At 36.3% G+C, this 18,191-nt stretch overlaps 1 long non-coding RNA gene across 2 annotated transcripts in view; it reads left to right on the top strand.

Moving 5' to 3' along the window:
* Positions 1-18,191, top strand: part of LOC143673472 (uncharacterized) — a 399,281-nt gene that overhangs the window by 74,242 nt on the left and 306,848 nt on the right. The window contains exon 4 of one of the 2 annotated variants that reach the window (XR_013170385.1): positions 1,005-1,385. The exons of the other annotated variant lie outside the window; for it this stretch is intronic. This is a non-coding gene — a long non-coding RNA (uncharacterized LOC143673472). Of the gene's footprint in view, positions 1-1,004; positions 1,386-18,191 lie in introns of those variants that run through there. 2 annotated transcript variants of the gene reach the window in all.

Genomic DNA, 18,191 nt, shown 5'->3' with positions numbered 1-18,191 from the left:
TGGATGATGGGATATGGATTTCGGGAAACCTACAAGTTGCATTCTAATGGTTGCTGATGAAAAGAGACTGAGGCAAATATTTTGTTTCATCTATTTTCTTCACAGCTTAACTCCCCACCCTTTCTAAATATATATTTTGAAAATAATGATGGAAATGTAACATATATGGTCATTTTAGCAAAACCCAATTTTAATATATCAGTTTATTAGGAGGAAGAAAATAATGTTCATATGATCTACTAGTTTGATAATTTTATAAATTAGTATTCATGAATTAATTTAAAAAAACTGAGTATAATGGAATTTATTTGAATTGATCCAGATTGAGATTATATAGCTAAAACTTCATTTAACTTATGTTACAGTGTTTGAAATTAATGAGTTTATAGGAGTAATTATCCTTAAAGGTTAACTCATACAGGGCAAATGGAGACTGTGTTATATAGTAAAGAAAGTGCTGGGTTCGAATCTTAGTTCTGCAATGGACATTTTTACTTCCTGATTTCACTTAATCTTTTTACATCTGTTTTCTCATCAGTAAAACAGACTAAATGCTTGATGTGAGGACAGAATAGAAAACTGCTGAGAAAATTTCTGTAAATGTAAAAGCACCATACAAAGGTCATACGATATTAGGACAGATTTAGAAAATATAGGGAAATTCCATAATCATAAGTTTGGAAGAGTCACACACTGTCATGGGAGGAAACAGGAATGTGGTTAAGATTGTACAGCAACAGTTACTCTAACAGAAGTTTCCAGATAGAAATCAACAAAGGGCTCTGATTAGAAATTTTATAATGTCTTAGAAAATAATTCCTAAATGAATGGAAACTTATTAATTGACACAAATAGTTAACTCAATTTGCTGTTACTAATGGAAGAGAATGATAGAGCTTTCCTGCTTCCTGAAAAGCACTGCAAGGCCTTTTGATGTCTTTGCATAAAAATTAAAAACAGAATACTTACAGTAAATGTAGTAAGTAGGAAATAAATTTTTCTAGGTAATCAAGATGTTTTCACAAGCGTTACTGCCATGATTAGAAGACCTGGGAGCTATTATGCTTTGATGATACTACAGAAATCAGCTCTTCTACATGCTTACCAGCAGCTCATCATCTCAATGAGCTTGGCCAATAGAGGTCAGACCACAATACTTTACTTGTACCTGGTGCTTCCAAGAATTATAAAGAAAATAAAAACAATGTTCCATGATTGTTAAAATATGGGTAAATTATATTATTCACAATTCTTCTACAAAGACCTAAAAATTGTTGTTGGATTCTTTTTAAGTTAATTTGTTCCTACAGTTATGAAATTTCCATCATCAGAAATAGTGCCTCACAATGCATAAGTATGTCCTGTTGGTATCCTTGATATAGATTTGCCATGGACATTAAAATCCCTTGCAAAAGCTTGATAGTTACTATAAAATATCTTAAATGCAATTTTTCAGCATTACTTTCTTCTACTATAGATTCTAATGAATGAATAATTCTTTATTGACTTTGGCTCAAATGGCAAGGCCACATGACCCAGGGAATAACCAAATGTTGGCAGAACAAAAGTGAAAAATCAATTGCAATTGATTATTTAAACTTGGAATTTCAGGGTACTCAGTCAGGATTTATTCTAAGCCAAGCCCCAGTAGGAAAACTCTTTGAATCTATTTGATTTGTAAACTGTCTCCAATGCTTCATCCTAAACAGTTTGCAATCAGAATTGTTTTTTTAAATGAGGGCATCTGATTTGTGGATGAACCTTCCATAGTCCTGTGATTTGTTTATCTTTTTTCATATACTTATTAGTGTCCAGCTACTTTCCACCATTTTTGAATTCTGAACCTCCTCTTCAGAGGTTTCTTCTTTATATAGTTTTGATTTCAGGGATTGTGAAAAAGCTTTCCAGGTCCCCAGCACCCCTGTGGTGGTGTGCTGTTGAGGGGTGGGGTGGGTAGGTGGTCACCTATTTGATCTCCGTCAAACCAGTCTGGGGCATCATTAAATTGAAAGCCAGAAGGGACTAATGTGGAAAGCACTGCATCTGCCTTTTTGTATATTGCACCTGCCTCTTGGGGTCATGCTAAAAGTGGCAGCACTTTCAGAAAGAGAAAAGCTGTTGGAGATGATTAAAGGGATGATTAAAAACTGTCACATTCTCTCCTTGAATGTATCTGTATTTATTCTATTACACTTAGAACCAGAGAGTTTAGGAAATCTGGCTATGCCAGCAAAACCCTGGAAGGTCTGTTTTTAGGTATAAAGAGTTTCTTGTTCCAACTTATTGGATCAAATGTTAAGCTATTCAATCTGCCAAACAATCCATAATATCATAAATGTAATTTGCGTATGAACTGAGCTGAATAAACTGAAGTTACATTCATGAAATGGTTGATGAATGTTACAACCACTAATTCTTAAAATCGGAGATGTCACGTTCTATGATGCCGTTAATCCATGTGTTTAAAAATATTTAGGTGTCTGCATGGATATCTAATTTTGTGTATAAAATAATTTGAAATCAAACATGTCCAAATTAAAGCTCTTATACATTTCTTCTAGGAGAACATGCTTTTAATATTTTATTGAGTGACTTCTTTGACTGTAACAATAAATACCACCATTTTAAAATTTTGTATATCCATTATAGAACTTTTCAACCCATTAAACCATGGGCCACTTTGTTATGGCAAATGATAAGGAAGCTGTATACTGGCCCTTCCAAGCACATCTTATTAATCTAAGAGATAGTTTACAAAAATTTACAAGGATGATTCATCAATAGATAGGATCATGTTTTCAATTATTGAGTATAGGAAAACTGAGTATAAGTTGCCTCTTTATGTGAATGTGTGAATAACCACAAGTAAATTAGAAGGCTAATTTGTCACTTTACAAATAGCTCATGGAGGGCAGGAACAGTATATTATGCCACATAATGATCAACAGTAAGTTAAATACAGACTATGTTATATAGACTGTATTGAGTGGAAAAGGATCTTAGGATTCAACCTTCCTTCCCAGTTTTGAGTCTTTACCTGACATCCTTGATGGAAGGTCATTTAATATTTGTTACCAGCCACATTTTCTGCCACCCCCAACCATGAAACCCATTGGACCTCTCAGTGTTGCCTACACACATTTCTGTAGCTGGAAATTTTTTCCCTACAACTTCCAGAATATTTGTCTGGCAGTACAAAATGTCACCTTTTGTGTGTGTGTGAAGAACCTTCCTCAATTCAGCCAAGGCAGCTAAAAACATCTTTAGCTCCCAATGCTATTATGGCATTTGCTATCCACATTGCTATCAACACACACACACACACACACACACACACACACACACACACACACACACACACATCTGTATCTCTGCTAAATTCTTGTGGCTAGGAATAGTGAAATTCATCTAAATATTCCTAAAACCTAGTTTATAGCACCCTCTCAATAAATGTTTTCTGAATGCATGTTTGGAAGAATGAGTACTTTTTAGCTGGATCAGTCAGAAACAGCCGCCATAAAATCACATAAGCAAGAACTGAAAAGTAAGAATCTGTTATAAGACAATTTTGGATTCAAAATAAATATGACACAGATGAGCTATTGCTGAAACAACGAGGATTCTTTACTTTTCTATAGTGATAAAGGCAGAGGTTTCATTTTGCATCAAAAAGTGAACTGGAAACAAATGCTAGTCTGATTATGTCCTATGGCATTCTAGTGCAATTCATGTCTTTGGTTATTTTGAATCTTATCCACAGATAATAAAACGTTTAAAATAACACAACTTGTATTTCTGGGAAGGGATTCATTGTTTGCTATTATCGTCCCATCTTGCTAGAAATAAAACCTTATGACGTCACTAAAATAACTAATTCTTCTTCCTAATGTAATTATAAGTGGAGCTTATATTTGCTAGATTTGTGTCCTTGTGAGGCTATTGGGATAGTCCATTGTGTAGCTGATTTGAAAGCAAACACATATGTACACATACAAGCACAGAAGTTGGTTGGGATGATATGCATATTTGGAGAATGTATTTTAGAAAAATAAAAATGCTTAGTCTGGGCCATGTTTACAATCCTACTACTCTTTACTTCCTTGACTTCAGGGAAATTTCTTCAAATTATGACAGTTATGATGGCTTTTCATGCATTTCCAGTTTTGAGCATTGTGATTTTAAGCTTGTTCTAACTTGATTAATATTTTTCCAGACTGCAGTTTTTGGTAAAGTTCACAGAATGCAACTTCTCAGTTAATACTCATGCACCCAACAATTTTAAACAGTATTCTGAATAAATTTGCTATTTGTTTTCTCTTTTGGCACCAGTTTACAGTTCAAATTCTGTTCTCTATTATTGGAGTTTACACTTAATTAATATCTATATTATATATAATTGCATACATTCAAGTAATAATTCTTTCAGGCACAATGAAGCAGAGAGAAATGATTATGTAGTGACCCTTGGAGTTATGATTGAAAAGAAAAAATAACCAAGAGAACACCATCTTTAGGAATTTTTACGATCTTTAGATCAACAGAAGATGAGTGAAACCATCTCCATGAATAAAATGTAAAATTTCAAGAAATATTCATGAATATATAATATTGCATTTTGAGATTTGTAATTCTAAGGAGTGGAAGGAAAAACTAATGAAATAATGAAAACAAATTTCAATAGAACATATGTCAACAAACAGCAAGTTATAGAAGTTTTCAGGTGAAAAAGAGTTTCATGTAACTTCTGGAAAATCACATACACAAATAAATCAGGTTGCACAGGATATATTGGAGGGGAAGTGCTAGTTGAATAAAAACTTTAAAAGCTGGAAAAATTGGTCATGTCTAAGAATTATATCAAAGTGGTATGAATTGAAGGGCTTCGGATCAGAAAGTCGAAACAAGAAGGCAGTTGCAACCAATAGCTGACAAGATGTCAAGGTGTTGGGTAATTATTCTCTAGTGTTATTTTCCGACACAACCGATAGATTTTGTTTTCTTTTTTTTTAATACTATAAAACACCTAGTTTATTTATTGGATGTCTTGTGTTATTATTAATAATTCATCTGACACAGTTCTGTGGAACTCAAGGGCTCTTTTAACTCTTCAAAATGCAGTCAACAAGTTTCTCCTCAAAAAAAAAAGACACTGTAGATGTATCCTCTAAGAAAGCTGGAGAGGTATAGTGCTTATTTTCCTAGCTGCCTTATTCCTGAGTCTATTCTCCTTTTTTTAAAAAGATCATGGGCAATATTATGGACTTATTCTAGAAGTTTTTGCTAAAATTAAAAATGGAAAAATATTATATCAAGGCTTTATCCTCTCTCTATATAATTATTTGTTCAACAATTATTTATTAAGCATCTACTTTGTGCCAGGCACTGTTCTAGGTGCTAGGATAGCAACGGCCTGGACAGATGGTCACCATTCTCATGGTGCTTATGCTATGGATGGGAAGACAGACAATAATCAAATAAATAAACCTATAATGTATCAGATTGTGGAAAGTGTAACAACAACAACAAAAAAGGAATAGAGTTCATAGTTCTGTGCTGGGGGTGTAATCTTACACAGCATAGTCAAGGAAAATCTTTGGGATGAGATGAAATTTAAGCAGAACCTGAATGAAATGAGGGATCAAACTGGTCTGATATGTGAGGGAGCATGGTGGGGTGGTGGCGGTGGATTAGAAATGAAATGTTACAATTTATAAAATGCATTCTAACAGATATTATTTCATTGGAACTTCACAGCAACTGTAGGAAAATAGACATTATTATCATTTTTAATCTTAAGGGAACTGAAGTTTAGAGCCGAGGTTATCTGCCTCGTAAAGACAGGTGTCATACTGAACCCAAGTCAAATATTGTAAATTCAAGAAAATTGCTATCATCATTTATTAGGCAAGTCACCTTGGAAGAGTTACCTTCTCTAAACTTACTTACCTACTTATTAAAATGGGGATAAAGAGTAGTGGCCTTGTAGAGTTGTAAGAATTACTAGCAGGAAGCTTAGCACGTGCAAATAATAAACTGTGACTCCAGATCAGGGGTTGGCAAACTATGGTGGTCAGGCCAAATCCTATCTGCTGTTTGTCTTGGTACTTCATGTGAGTTAAGAATAGATTTTATTTTTTAAACAATTGAAAAGAATCAAAAGAAGAACATTTCATGACACATGAACATTATATGAAATTCTAATTTCATTGTCCATAAGTAAAGTTTTATTAGCACATTCATTTATGTTTTGTTTAGAGCTACTTTGTGCTACAACGGTAGAGTTCAGTATGGTTACAACAGAGACCGTATGGTTTGAAAAGCTGAAAATTTACTATCTGGCTCTTTACAGAAAAATTTCACTAGCCCTTGCTCTGGGTAGTGCTCAGTATTTGACCCCAAACTACATACTTATTTCTTTGATTCTCAGAGTAACTATTTTTCATATCCAATTGTTAGGGCCTCAGAAAAGGAGTCCTTCCAGATTCCTCTCTTTCCCTAGCTCCTGTATTCAATCCACCAATAACTCCCTTTGGGCACACACCAGATAATGCCCTAAATCCAACCAAATGGATCTCAACCACTACCCTCTAGAGTAAGCCACAATCTGCTCTTGCTTCACAATGTAGACACCTCTAAAGGAAGCTTGCCTGCCCCTGGTCATTCTCCTTTCCTTTTTGCTCCCTTACACTTTGCACCCAGCAGCCAAATGGTCCTTCTGAAATTTAAACCTGATCATATCAAGTCTGGGTTTAAAACCCTGCCATTGTTTTGGTTTTTTGTTTTTGGCATGGGTGGGTTCCGTGAATCGAACCCCTCAGGCATGGCAGGCAAGAGTTCTGCCACTGAGCCACTGTTGTGTGGCCCCTGCCATTGTTTTTTTTTTTTTTTACATGGGCAGGCACCAGGAATTGAACCCGGGTTCTCGGGCATGGCAGGCAAGCACTCTTACCTGCTGAGCCACTGTGGCCCACCCTTGTTTTTTGAACAAAATCCAAATACCTACCTTAGCCCAAATGCCCCACATGGTTTGTTGCCAGTCTTCCTTCCAATTTCATCTCTTGTCCTTCTCTTTTTTTTCCACACAATTTTTTTAGATGCCCCATCTTTGTTTTGTTCCTTGAACCCTCACACTCTTTTGTGCACTGAAGCCTTTGTACTTATCTCCCCACTTTGCAAGGCTAAGACTCTGCAGTTGATTGAATTATGTAACCCAGTTCAGACACATTTGTAATCCATATTTCCCTGGGTGTAAACCCACTGTAAATATATCTCTCCAAGATGTTATTGTTATTTTTAGTTAATGTGTGGCCCAACTGAATGAGGTTGGATCTCAATCCGCATTACTGGAGGCTTTAAGGTATTAAGAGATATAAGAGGAAGCGAGTGTATGAGAGTCCCCAGAGGAGCCGGAAGGGGTGCAGGAACGGAACTAAAGATAAGGGAACCCAGATATCGATGGAACCAGAAAAGAAAGGAGAGGACGAGCCATGGGACACTTGTCCCCACAAGCAGTGCAAGGACTGTGGGACTCCAACACCTGAATGTTATAGACTCTGGGGTGAAAGCATTGCCTTATTGATGCCTCGATTTTGGACTGCTAGCCTCAACACTGTGAGCTGCAGAATTCCCATTGTTTAAGCTAGCCCTTTGGTAGCAGCCTGTCAAACTAAAACAGAGGCCTTCTCTAATCACTTAGCCAAAGGAAGTTCTTCTCACCCAATCCCACTCCTTAACTTCTCTCTATATTGCTATGTTGTATTTTCCTCAAAGCACCCAGCAGTGTCTGAAATTATTTTGTGTACTTTTTTGAACCTATTTGTTGCTGGCTTCTTTCTACTTGACGAAAAAAAGCTCTGTTTGTATCTCTAGTGTTAGAAAGAAAACCATACCTGAAAGAGAACAAACACTCACTTGATTGTGGAGGAGAAAAGAATTGACTAATGAGCTTGCAAGAATGGGCACACAGCCAAAAAATGGTGGCTGGTGCACCCAGTAACTGAAAGCCCAGCAGTGTTTATTCCTTAAGGTATAGCATGCAAGTCCCTCCCCTGTTTCCCTGCTGATTGATTGGATATTCCAGAGGTTACAGCCTATCCGGATAGACTAATTCAAATTTCCTGACCAAGGTTCTGCTTTTGATTAGGTTTTACATTCCAGTGACTCTGGCCTTTACTTATTTAAACTTGTTTTTACCGATTTGGCACCAATTCTAGGCTTGTGTCAGTGGCTCTCTCCTTTTCCTGCCTGCAAGACAGGTTTGAGCTGTCCTGCAGCCCTTTCCTGCACCAACTTGTGTGAAAGCTAAACTGAGTTTTATTCTTACACTAGGGCCAGGGGAAAAAAGTTGTTGAACCACAGATCTTCTAGACCAGAATGTCCAATAGAATTTTGCCTGATGAAATGTTCTGTATTTGCACTGTTTGGTATGGTGGTTCCTAGGCACATGTGGCTATTGAACACATGAAATGTGGCTGATGTGAATGAGGAACTGAATTTATAATTTTATTTAATTTTAGTTTAAATAAGTATATGTGGCTACTGTTATTGTTTAAGACAACACCATTGCAGACCTTTTAGAATACATTTGTATGTATATGTATATATACACACACACATATATATACTTATATGTTAATATGTTTACATACACATATGCAAAACACATATTGGAAATGACCATTTAATCCTTATTCTTGATGTTTTCTTCTCTCTTGAAAAAGCCCAATTAGTGTAAAACTCTCCAAAATTTTGATTTATGGCAGATAGGATTGGTAAATTTGGGAAGAATGAGAAGGTGACCTACCGACTGAGGTTCAGTGTGACTTATGGTTAGTTGTTTGGGAATTATTTGAGTTATGGAGTTCAATTAGCAGACCGTTTTCCTCTCACTTTACCCTGCATTCTCCAACTCGGCCTCTGTCAGCATACAGGTGACATTTGGGCTCTACCTACATCTCCTTGCTCGTATTTCTGAAGAACTTGAATGGAGAAGAAGTGTTGTAGATAGACTCTGCTCAAAATTCCTAACATCTATATATATTTTTTGCATGGGCAGGCACCAGGAATCGAACCCGGGTCTCTGGCATGGTAGGAGAGAACTCTGCCTGCTGAGCCACCGTGGCCCACCCTCTATAGACTTTTTTCTTTGAAGATTGAGATCATACCTTGTATCTTGTTTGACCTTCTTTTTCCTTTCATGTTACCTTGTTTACGTATTGACTCCCTTATTCTTTTAATAATTTAAAATATACAAATGATAACTCTTATCCTATGGGTATGTATTTCTAATATTTGATGTCACTCAATGATACAATAAAAATACAATAATTATGTTGTTCTTTTGTTCACATGTGCAGGTATTTATGTTGGATAGTGTTAATGTGAATATTTTCTTAAAGGGTACGCTTATTTTATTGGTAGGTATTGCCAAATTGCTTTCTAAAGAACTGCACCAATTTCTGCGCTTCTCAACAGCACCAGTTTCTCTATAAACCAACATTGAAAATTGTCAAAATTTAAAATTTTTGGCAAATCTGATGTATGAAATATAATCTTACATTGCTATTTGAATTTACCCATTCAATATGTATGCTTGAACATTTTTACTTATATGTATTGGCCATTTATATTGCTTTTGTATAAATTGTTTATATTCTTATTTTAAAAATTTTGAATTGTCTTTCTCTTATTGATTTTTTTATGAGCTCTTAAAAAATTTTGATATTTTCTCTTACATACACTATAAATATTTCTCATTTTTCTGTCATTTGCCTTTTAACTTTGTTTCTGGTATCTTATAGCCAAATCTATAAATTTTTCTTGGTGGTTCTAGGATTATGCATCTTATCAATGAAGACCTTCTTCGATCATAAAGAATAAGAATGTTTCCATGTGGTTTCTTCTAGTAGTTTCATAGACTTTTAAATGCTCAGACCTTTAATCCATCTATAATTATATCGAGCTTCGATAAGTGACTGAAGTTAAACTTTCCCTTAGTAGATATTTAACTGTCCAGCCATTATTTACTGAGTTGTCAATTTTCCACTATTGATTTGAAATGTTCTCTTATACTAAATATACAAATATATGTGTGCCTTTATTTTTTATTCTATTCTTTCTTTTATAAAGTAAAATATCTAAAGTTGAATAGAATATTACTGAAGTATATAAATTGCAAGTGAGCAGTTTGATACATTTTACCAAGCCAACATACCATATAACCATCAAATAGATCAAGAAATAAAATTATTGCAATATCATAAACTCTATAAAAAATATCTATTTTTCTAGTTCTGTATCAGTAGTTCACTTTTTAAAACCTTAAAGCGTAATGTATGTTTTGCTATTTGGTAGGGCAAGTTCACCCTCACTAATTTTTTTCAAAATATCTTGGGTATTCTTCAGCATGTATTCATCTAGATTAATTTTAGAATGAATATGCTAAGCTCCATAAAATATGCTATTAGGGGTTTTATTGAAGCTGCTTTGAATTTTTAGAGAATTGACATCTTTATAATATTGAAGATTTTTATTTGACAATATAAACATCTGTTCATTTATTCAAGTCTTCCTTTATATATTGTATAGTAAAGTTTTATAGTTTACTTCATATAGGTCTTGTTTCTTTCTTGTTAGCATCATTTCTACATATTTTATAGGTTATGTTGCTGTTGTGAATGGAATCCTCTTAGCCCAAAACCTTTTCTTTTTGCTAACTGCTGATGTATAAGAAAGCTACAGATTAAATTATGTTTTTCTTGTATCTGCTCAAAGTGAATTTGCTTGTTAATAGCTTAGAAATTTTTCACCATGGATTTTCCAGGAGTCAATCATACCTTCGAACATTGACAATTCTTTCCTTTTTTAATCTTTATTTTGCTACAGAAATGTTGAATAAAAGGGCCTTCATGTTTTGTTCCTGTTTTAAATGGGGAATGCTTCTTGTTTCGGTTTGCTAAAGCTGGTGGAATGCAATATAACAGAAATTAATTGGCTTTTACAATGGGTTTAGTTTACAATTCTAAGGCCATGAAAATGTCCTAATTAAGGCATCAACAGGATGATACCTTTTCTGAAGAAAGGTCGATGGCATCTGCTGGTACTTTACATTGCTTTCTTTTTCTGATTCCAGTGGCCTTCTCTATGAGTGTCGGTGGGTCCTCTTTTAGCATCTTCCCTTAATCAGCATCTCTAAAAGATGCTAAAGATGGCATTTCTCTCTTAGCTCCCTCTTTTCTATCCTCATAAGGGCTTAAGACCTATCTTAAATAGGTTGGGTCACATCTCAAATGAAACAATCTAATCAAAAGGTCATACTCACGATAGGTGATTGTGTCCACATAAGAACGAATTGAAAGACATGGCCTTTTCTGGGGTTCATAACAGCTCCAAACCAGCACACCTGTGATGATTTATTACTAAAAATGAGGTTTGCTGAAGGTTCCTTATTAATTTTTTTCTTTTCTTTTACTTTCCTTTATTTATTTTTTAAAATATTTTTATTGAGAAATCTTCACACACATACAGTCCATATGTGGCATACAATCAGTGGCTCACAATATCATCACATAGTTGTGCATTCATCACCATGACCATTTTTAGAATATATTCATCACCCCAGAAAAAGGAATAAAAAGAAAAAAGAAAAACTCATACATCCTATACCCCATACCCCTCCTTCTCATTGACCACTGGTATTTCAATCTACTCAACATTTTTATCCTTTATCCCCTTGTGGTAGTTAGGTTCAAGTGTCAACTTGGCTAGGTGAAGGTGCCTAGTTGTATTGCTGTGAACATGAGCCAATGGCATGTGAACCTCATCTGTTGCTGATTACATCTAGAGTTGGCTAGGAGGTATGTCTGCTGCAATGAGTGATGTTTGATTTAATTGGCTGGTGCTTAAATGAGAGACTCAACGTAGCACAGCCGAATCAGCTCAGCATACCTCATCTTGGCACTCACAGCTCAGCCCAGGCCTTTGGAGATGCAGAAAGTCATCACCCCAGGGAAAGTTGTTGCAACACAGAGGTCTGGAGAGAAGGCCAGCAGAGATTGCCCTGTGCCTTCCCACGTTAAGAAGCTCAGTTGAAATTTAGCTGCCTTTCCTCTGAAAAACTATATGTTAACTAAATATATCCCCTTTTATTAAAGCCAGTCCGTCTCTGGTGTGTTGCATTCTGGCAGTAGCACTCTAGAACACCCCTCTATTATTTATTTATTTTTTTATCTTTATTTTTTTTACTCATCTTTCCATACCCTGGACAAAAGGAGCATCAGACACAAAGTTTTCACAATCACACAGTCACCTTGTAAAAGCTGTATCTTTATACAATCATCTTCAAGAATCAAGGCTACTGGAACACAGCTCAACAGTTTCAAATACTTGCCCTCCACCCACTCCAATACACCATAAACTAAAATGGGATATCTATATAATGCATAAGATAACCTCCAGGATAACCTCTTGACTCTGTTTGAAATATCTCAGCCACTGAAACATTATTTTGCCTCATTTTTCTCTTCCCCCTTTTGGTCAAGGAGGCTTTCTCAATCCCACAATGCTGGGTCCTGGCTCGTCCTGGGAGTCCTGGCACACGTTGCCAGGAAGATCTACACCCCTGGGAGTCATGTCCCACATAGCGGGGAGTGTAGTGAGTTTACCTGCCAAGTTGGCTTAGAGAGAGAGGCCACATCTGAGCAACAAAAGATGTTCTCTGGGGGTGACAGTTAGGCATGATTACGACGAAGCTTAGCTTTTCCTTTGCAGGAATAAGTTTCATAGAGGTGAACCCGAAGATTGAGGGCTCAGCCTATTGATTTGGTTGTCCCCACTGCTTGTGAGAATATCAGGAATTCCCCAAATGGGGAAGTTGAATATTTCCTCCTTTCTCCCTAGACCCCAAGGGAACGTCACAAGTACTTTTTTATTCACTTCCCAGATTACTCTGGAACATATCAGGGCATCACACTAACTTGTAGAAACCAACAAGGTCTCATGCCCTAGTCAAGATTCTGTGTGCTTATCTTATATAAGTTAATATATATTCAACTTATATTTAACCATATAAGTTAAATTAGGTAATGCACTACACAAAATATAAATTTTGCACCAAATAAATATCTCTTCCTTTGGTCTCATACAGAAGTTGAAAATTTAAAATATAGGCAATATCATCTTTACTCTGTATTCTGATTTACCTTAATCCTATCCAGACTAGCTTCATTCATATCTCTAGTTGAAGTCTGATCACTTTTTAAACTTTGCAAGCAGTTGCTGCATGGGGTAATGCTGATTTTCATACCTTCAGAGCTCTAACTCTGAGTCTCAGGTGTCACATAAATACCCGAAGTTTCTGGGAATGACCAGGTTGTATACAAATTGTTCAATATCTCAGAATTTAGAAATAACAGCTACAACTCCTGTATATATGTTACTGCTATAAAAGCTTACAACCTAGGACCCATTGCAATAGGCCCCAACCTAATAACTCATGCTCTCAACTTCAATTTTTCAAGTTTGTACATTATAGTTAGTCCATATGAGTGATGCATGATAGTATTTGTCTTTTTATTTCTTTCATTCAATTCAACATACAGTTACTAAGTTTCATCCACCTAGTTGCATGCCTCACAACTTCATTCCTTCTTGCAGCTTCTCAGTAGTCCATTGTACGTATATACCACAGTTCATCCTTCCTTCCCTTAATCTTTGTATCCTTACGCCACCTCATCCATTGCACAACTTGAACACTGCTGCCATAAACACCAGAGTGCAAATGTCCATTCGTGCCCCCACTTTCAGTTCCTCCAGTTATATACCTAGCAATGGGGTTGCAGGGTCATATGGCAACCCTACTTCTAGCCTCCTGTGGACCCACCACACTGCCCTTGGAAGGGCTGTGCCTTGCTGAAGGTTCTTGATAGATTCTTCTCTCATAAAGTACAAAATAATTTGTTTCTATTCCAAGTTTACGAAGATTAAAAAACTCTGCAAAGCCCTTGAATTTTTGTAAGGGAGCCAGTAGAATTGTCAAAGTGGCCCTGTGTGCTGAGTCTTGCTTGCCTGGACATCAGACTAGCTGATAAAAAGATACTTCATCAGTAGGAGAGAATTTACCATAATTCAGCTTCACAGAAGACAGTGCCCCATCTTACCACCCCAAGGTCTTCAATAAGCCAGGTAACTGAACTTCCCAGGTAATTCCGGTAAACTACTTTCATTCCAAATCCAAAGAGTCTCATGCGAAGTATCCTGAGTTTTCTACCCATATACAAGTTTCACTTTCATGGTTGAATTATAGAGACGAGACATAGGGATGTCATAGTTGTCATGGGCATGAGGGGAAGGGTCCCTCCACTGAAACAACCTATACCTGGAGTACAGCAATGTTCTGACCTTGGTCTGTCTATCTGTGACATGATGGAAGGATAAGGGGTATCCATCTATACCATAACTCCCCTTGATAACTCCTGGTGTACATAAGTTCCCCTTTCCCAAAAAGTATATCCCTTAACATATACTGTGTAAGATTATGTAAAAAACATCCTGAATTTTGTGGGTGCATATTGTGACAGACTGAAAGTACTAAGTAGGGAAATTATATAAAATGTTTTGGCATCTATCAAAATTGTCTCATTTTTTCAGCCAATCTATTTATGGTTTTAATTGCATCAATGGATATTTTAGGTCAATTTATCTAATTTGCTAATTTTTATTCATTGTTATAAAAGGTATATGAATGAGTAAGGGAATCTCTGTAAATGATAATGATTTTGACACGGTGTTCTGTAAGCTTTCCATCTTTTTACCTATCCTCTGAATAAATTTAAATATCATAGGAATTATTTGTTCTTTCTAAGTTTGGTAGAACTGACCAATAAAACTGGACCTGTGCCTTTTGGGGAAAAGGTAAGTATTGACTAACAGTATCTCATTGTGGTTTGATTTTCACTTCCCTGAGGGCTAATGATGTTGAGAATCCTTTCATATGCATTCTTGTCATCCATATATCTTCTCTTTTTTCATGCATGCCTTTATTTTATTACTCATCTACCCATACATACAATAAAGGGAGTGTGTTGGTTTGAAACTGTCATGCATCCCAGAAAAGCCATCTTCTTCTAATCCAGTTTTATGGGTGCAGACTAAATTTGGGTGGGACCTTTTGATAAGGTTGTTTCCAGGGAGATGTGACCACGCTTGTTCATAGTGGGTCTTAATTAGCTTAATGGAGTCCTTTAAGAGAGAAACATTTTGGAGAAAGTTCATTCACAGACATCCAGAGATGCAGAAGGAGCTAAGAGAGCCATTTGAACTAAGAAACCAGGAGAGGACAACAGATGTCACCATGTGCTTCCCATGTGACAGAGAAACCATGGACATAATTAGTCTTTCTTGAGAGAGGGTATCTTCTTGTTGTTGACTTCATTTGGACATTTTCATGGCCTCAGAATTGTAACTTGTAACTTGTAAATCCCCTTTATAAAAGCCAGTCTAGGGTGGGCAATGGTGGTGTAGTGGCAGAGTTCTAGCCTGTCATGTCTGAGACCCAGATTCAATTCCCTGTGCCTGTCCATGCAAAAAAAAAAAGCCAACCAATTTCAGGTATTATACATTCCATAAGCTTTAGCAAACCAAAACATGGAGTATCAGTCACATGATTTTATAATCACGTGGTCACATGAGAAAAACTATATAGTTATACAATCATTATCAAAGATCAAGACTACCAGATTACTATTCAACAATTTCAGGTATTTCCTTCTGATACACTAGAAGCTAAAAAGAAGTATCTATATAATGAGTCAGTAATCATAATCATTTGTTAAATCCTAATTTCTCAGTTACAACTCATCCCTCTCATTTGATTGTTCTCTTGATCTTCAGGGATATCTGGACAATGAAAATTTTGCCTTCTTTGTGCTGGAAAGGGGTGTCAACCTTATGGTGTAGAAAAATGAAACTGATTGATGTTCTTGGAGAGATGGTACCTCTGGGTTTCAGGGCTTATTTGGGATGGGATCAATCTGAAGCCTTAAGTTTCTGAAAAAAAATAAACTTATGTAAAACATTTATAGAGTCTTAGATAGAGCCCAAGATATTCTTTAGGATTTTCAGTAATAATGTTGGTTGGGGCTTGGCATACTGTGGTAATTTGCAGCCAGATAAAACTTGTGTGGAAATAATTCCAGAATGACCTCTCAACTATTTGAAATCTCTTGGCCACTGAAATTTTATTTTGTTGCATTTCCCTTCCCTCTTTTGGTCATGAAGGCATTCTCAATCCAATGACGCCAGGCTAGGCTCATCCCTGGGAGTCACATCCCATACTTCCAGGGAGATTTACCCCCCTGGAAGTTATGTCCCACATAGTGGGGAGGGTAGTGAAGTTATTTGCAGAGTTGGCTTAAAGAGAGAGGTTCTGAGAACATCTGAGCAATAAAAGAGGTTCTTTGGGGGTGTTTCTTTAACTTAATTTTAAGTAGGCTTGCTTCATTATTGCAGAAATAAGTTTCATAATGACAAGCTTCAAGATTGAGGACTTTGTCTTATTAAATTGGGAATCCCCAATGCTTGAGAGAGTATTAGGAATGCTCCAGGTGGGAAATTTTAATCACTCTGTTTTTTTTTCCTGCAGTTGCTCATGGGACTTTGCAAATACTTTTTTGTTATCTGCCCCCAAAATTCAGGAACATATCAGGGTATTACTTTAACCTGTATGGAGTAACAAGGTCTCATTCCATGTTCTAGGCTTCATGTAATAAGTTGTTTAGACACAATGACCACAGAGGTTAAATTAGTGTGCTTCAGAAAATTGAAATTCATCTGTCCCTGTGGTCTCACACAGAATCTGGAGTTTAAAAATACAAAGATCATCCTTTACCCTTTATTAGGATTTACCTTAGTCCTAACCAGATCCATTTCATTCATATCTCTAAGTCTTATTTCTTTTTCAGCTTCTTTAACAGTTGTTTTATGGAGTAATGCTGACTTTCAGAGCTGTGGAACTCTAACTCCAAGTGTCAGGTGTCACATAGATACCTAAAGTTCCAAAAAATTACCAGGTTATACACAAAGCACACAGTATCTCAGAATTTAGAAATAACAGTTAAATTTCAGGAATAAATATGACTACTGTAAGATTTTACAATGTAGGAAAAGTGAGCTTTACTGAACATTCTGTACTCCTTACTTTTCAATTGCCCAATCCTTGCCCACTTTCTATCTCCTGATAACCTATGCTTTCAAATTCAATTTTCAGAGTTTGCTTATTAAATTAGTTTATTTTAGTGAGACCATACAGTATTTGTCCTATCGCTTCTGACTTATTTCACTCAACATAATATCCTCAAGGTTCATTCACCTAGTTGTATGCCTCATGACTTCAGTCCTTTCTGGTGTCACACAATAGTCTGTCATTTGTATATACCACACTTTGCCCTTCCACTCAGTTGACGTAGCCTTAGGCCATCTCTATCCATTGGCAGTCATGAATAATGCCACCATAAACATCAGTGTGCAAATGTCTGTCCATGTCACTGCTTTCAGTTCTCCCAAATATATACCTAATAACTGGGTTGCAAGATCAACCCTATACTTAGTCTCTTTTGGAACCATAACACTGCTCTTTGGGGGGCGGGGGGCACCATTTTACCTCCTTATTAACAGTGAATTATCTCTCTCTCTCTCTCTCTACATCTTCTCCAACACCTGTATCTTTCTGTTTAACTTTTGAACAGTTTTATTCATGAACCATATAATCCATCCTGAGTATACAATCAATGGCTCCTGGTATAATCACATAGGTATGCTATTCAACACCACAGTTTGTTTGAGGACATTTCCATTTCTTCCACAGAGAAAGAAAAAAAAAAAGAGAAACAACAGCAACAACAAAAATCCTGTACCCCTCCCTATATCCCCCTCTTATTGACATTTAGCCTGGGTGTGTTGATGGTTTAAGTCCACAGCAGCAGAAGGATGGGGTGTCATCACCTGGCCAAGTTGACACCTGAAACTAACCATCACATTTTAAAAACTTTGCAATGGTGACATTCATTTGTTCTCCCTCATGTGAAAGCTTTCTTATATTTGTACATTTAATCACCATCATTGTCCACTGTAGGTTTTGCTAAGTTATGCAATCCCAGGTTTTATCCTGTCTTTCCTTCTCATGTCATACATGCCCC

This window comes from Tamandua tetradactyla, chromosome 2, assembly GCF_023851605.1.
Source record: "Tamandua tetradactyla isolate mTamTet1 chromosome 2, mTamTet1.pri, whole genome shotgun sequence".
Classification (NCBI taxonomy): domain Eukaryota; kingdom Metazoa; phylum Chordata; class Mammalia; order Pilosa; family Myrmecophagidae; genus Tamandua; species Tamandua tetradactyla.
This window is presented reverse-complemented; position numbering and strand designations above follow the sequence as displayed.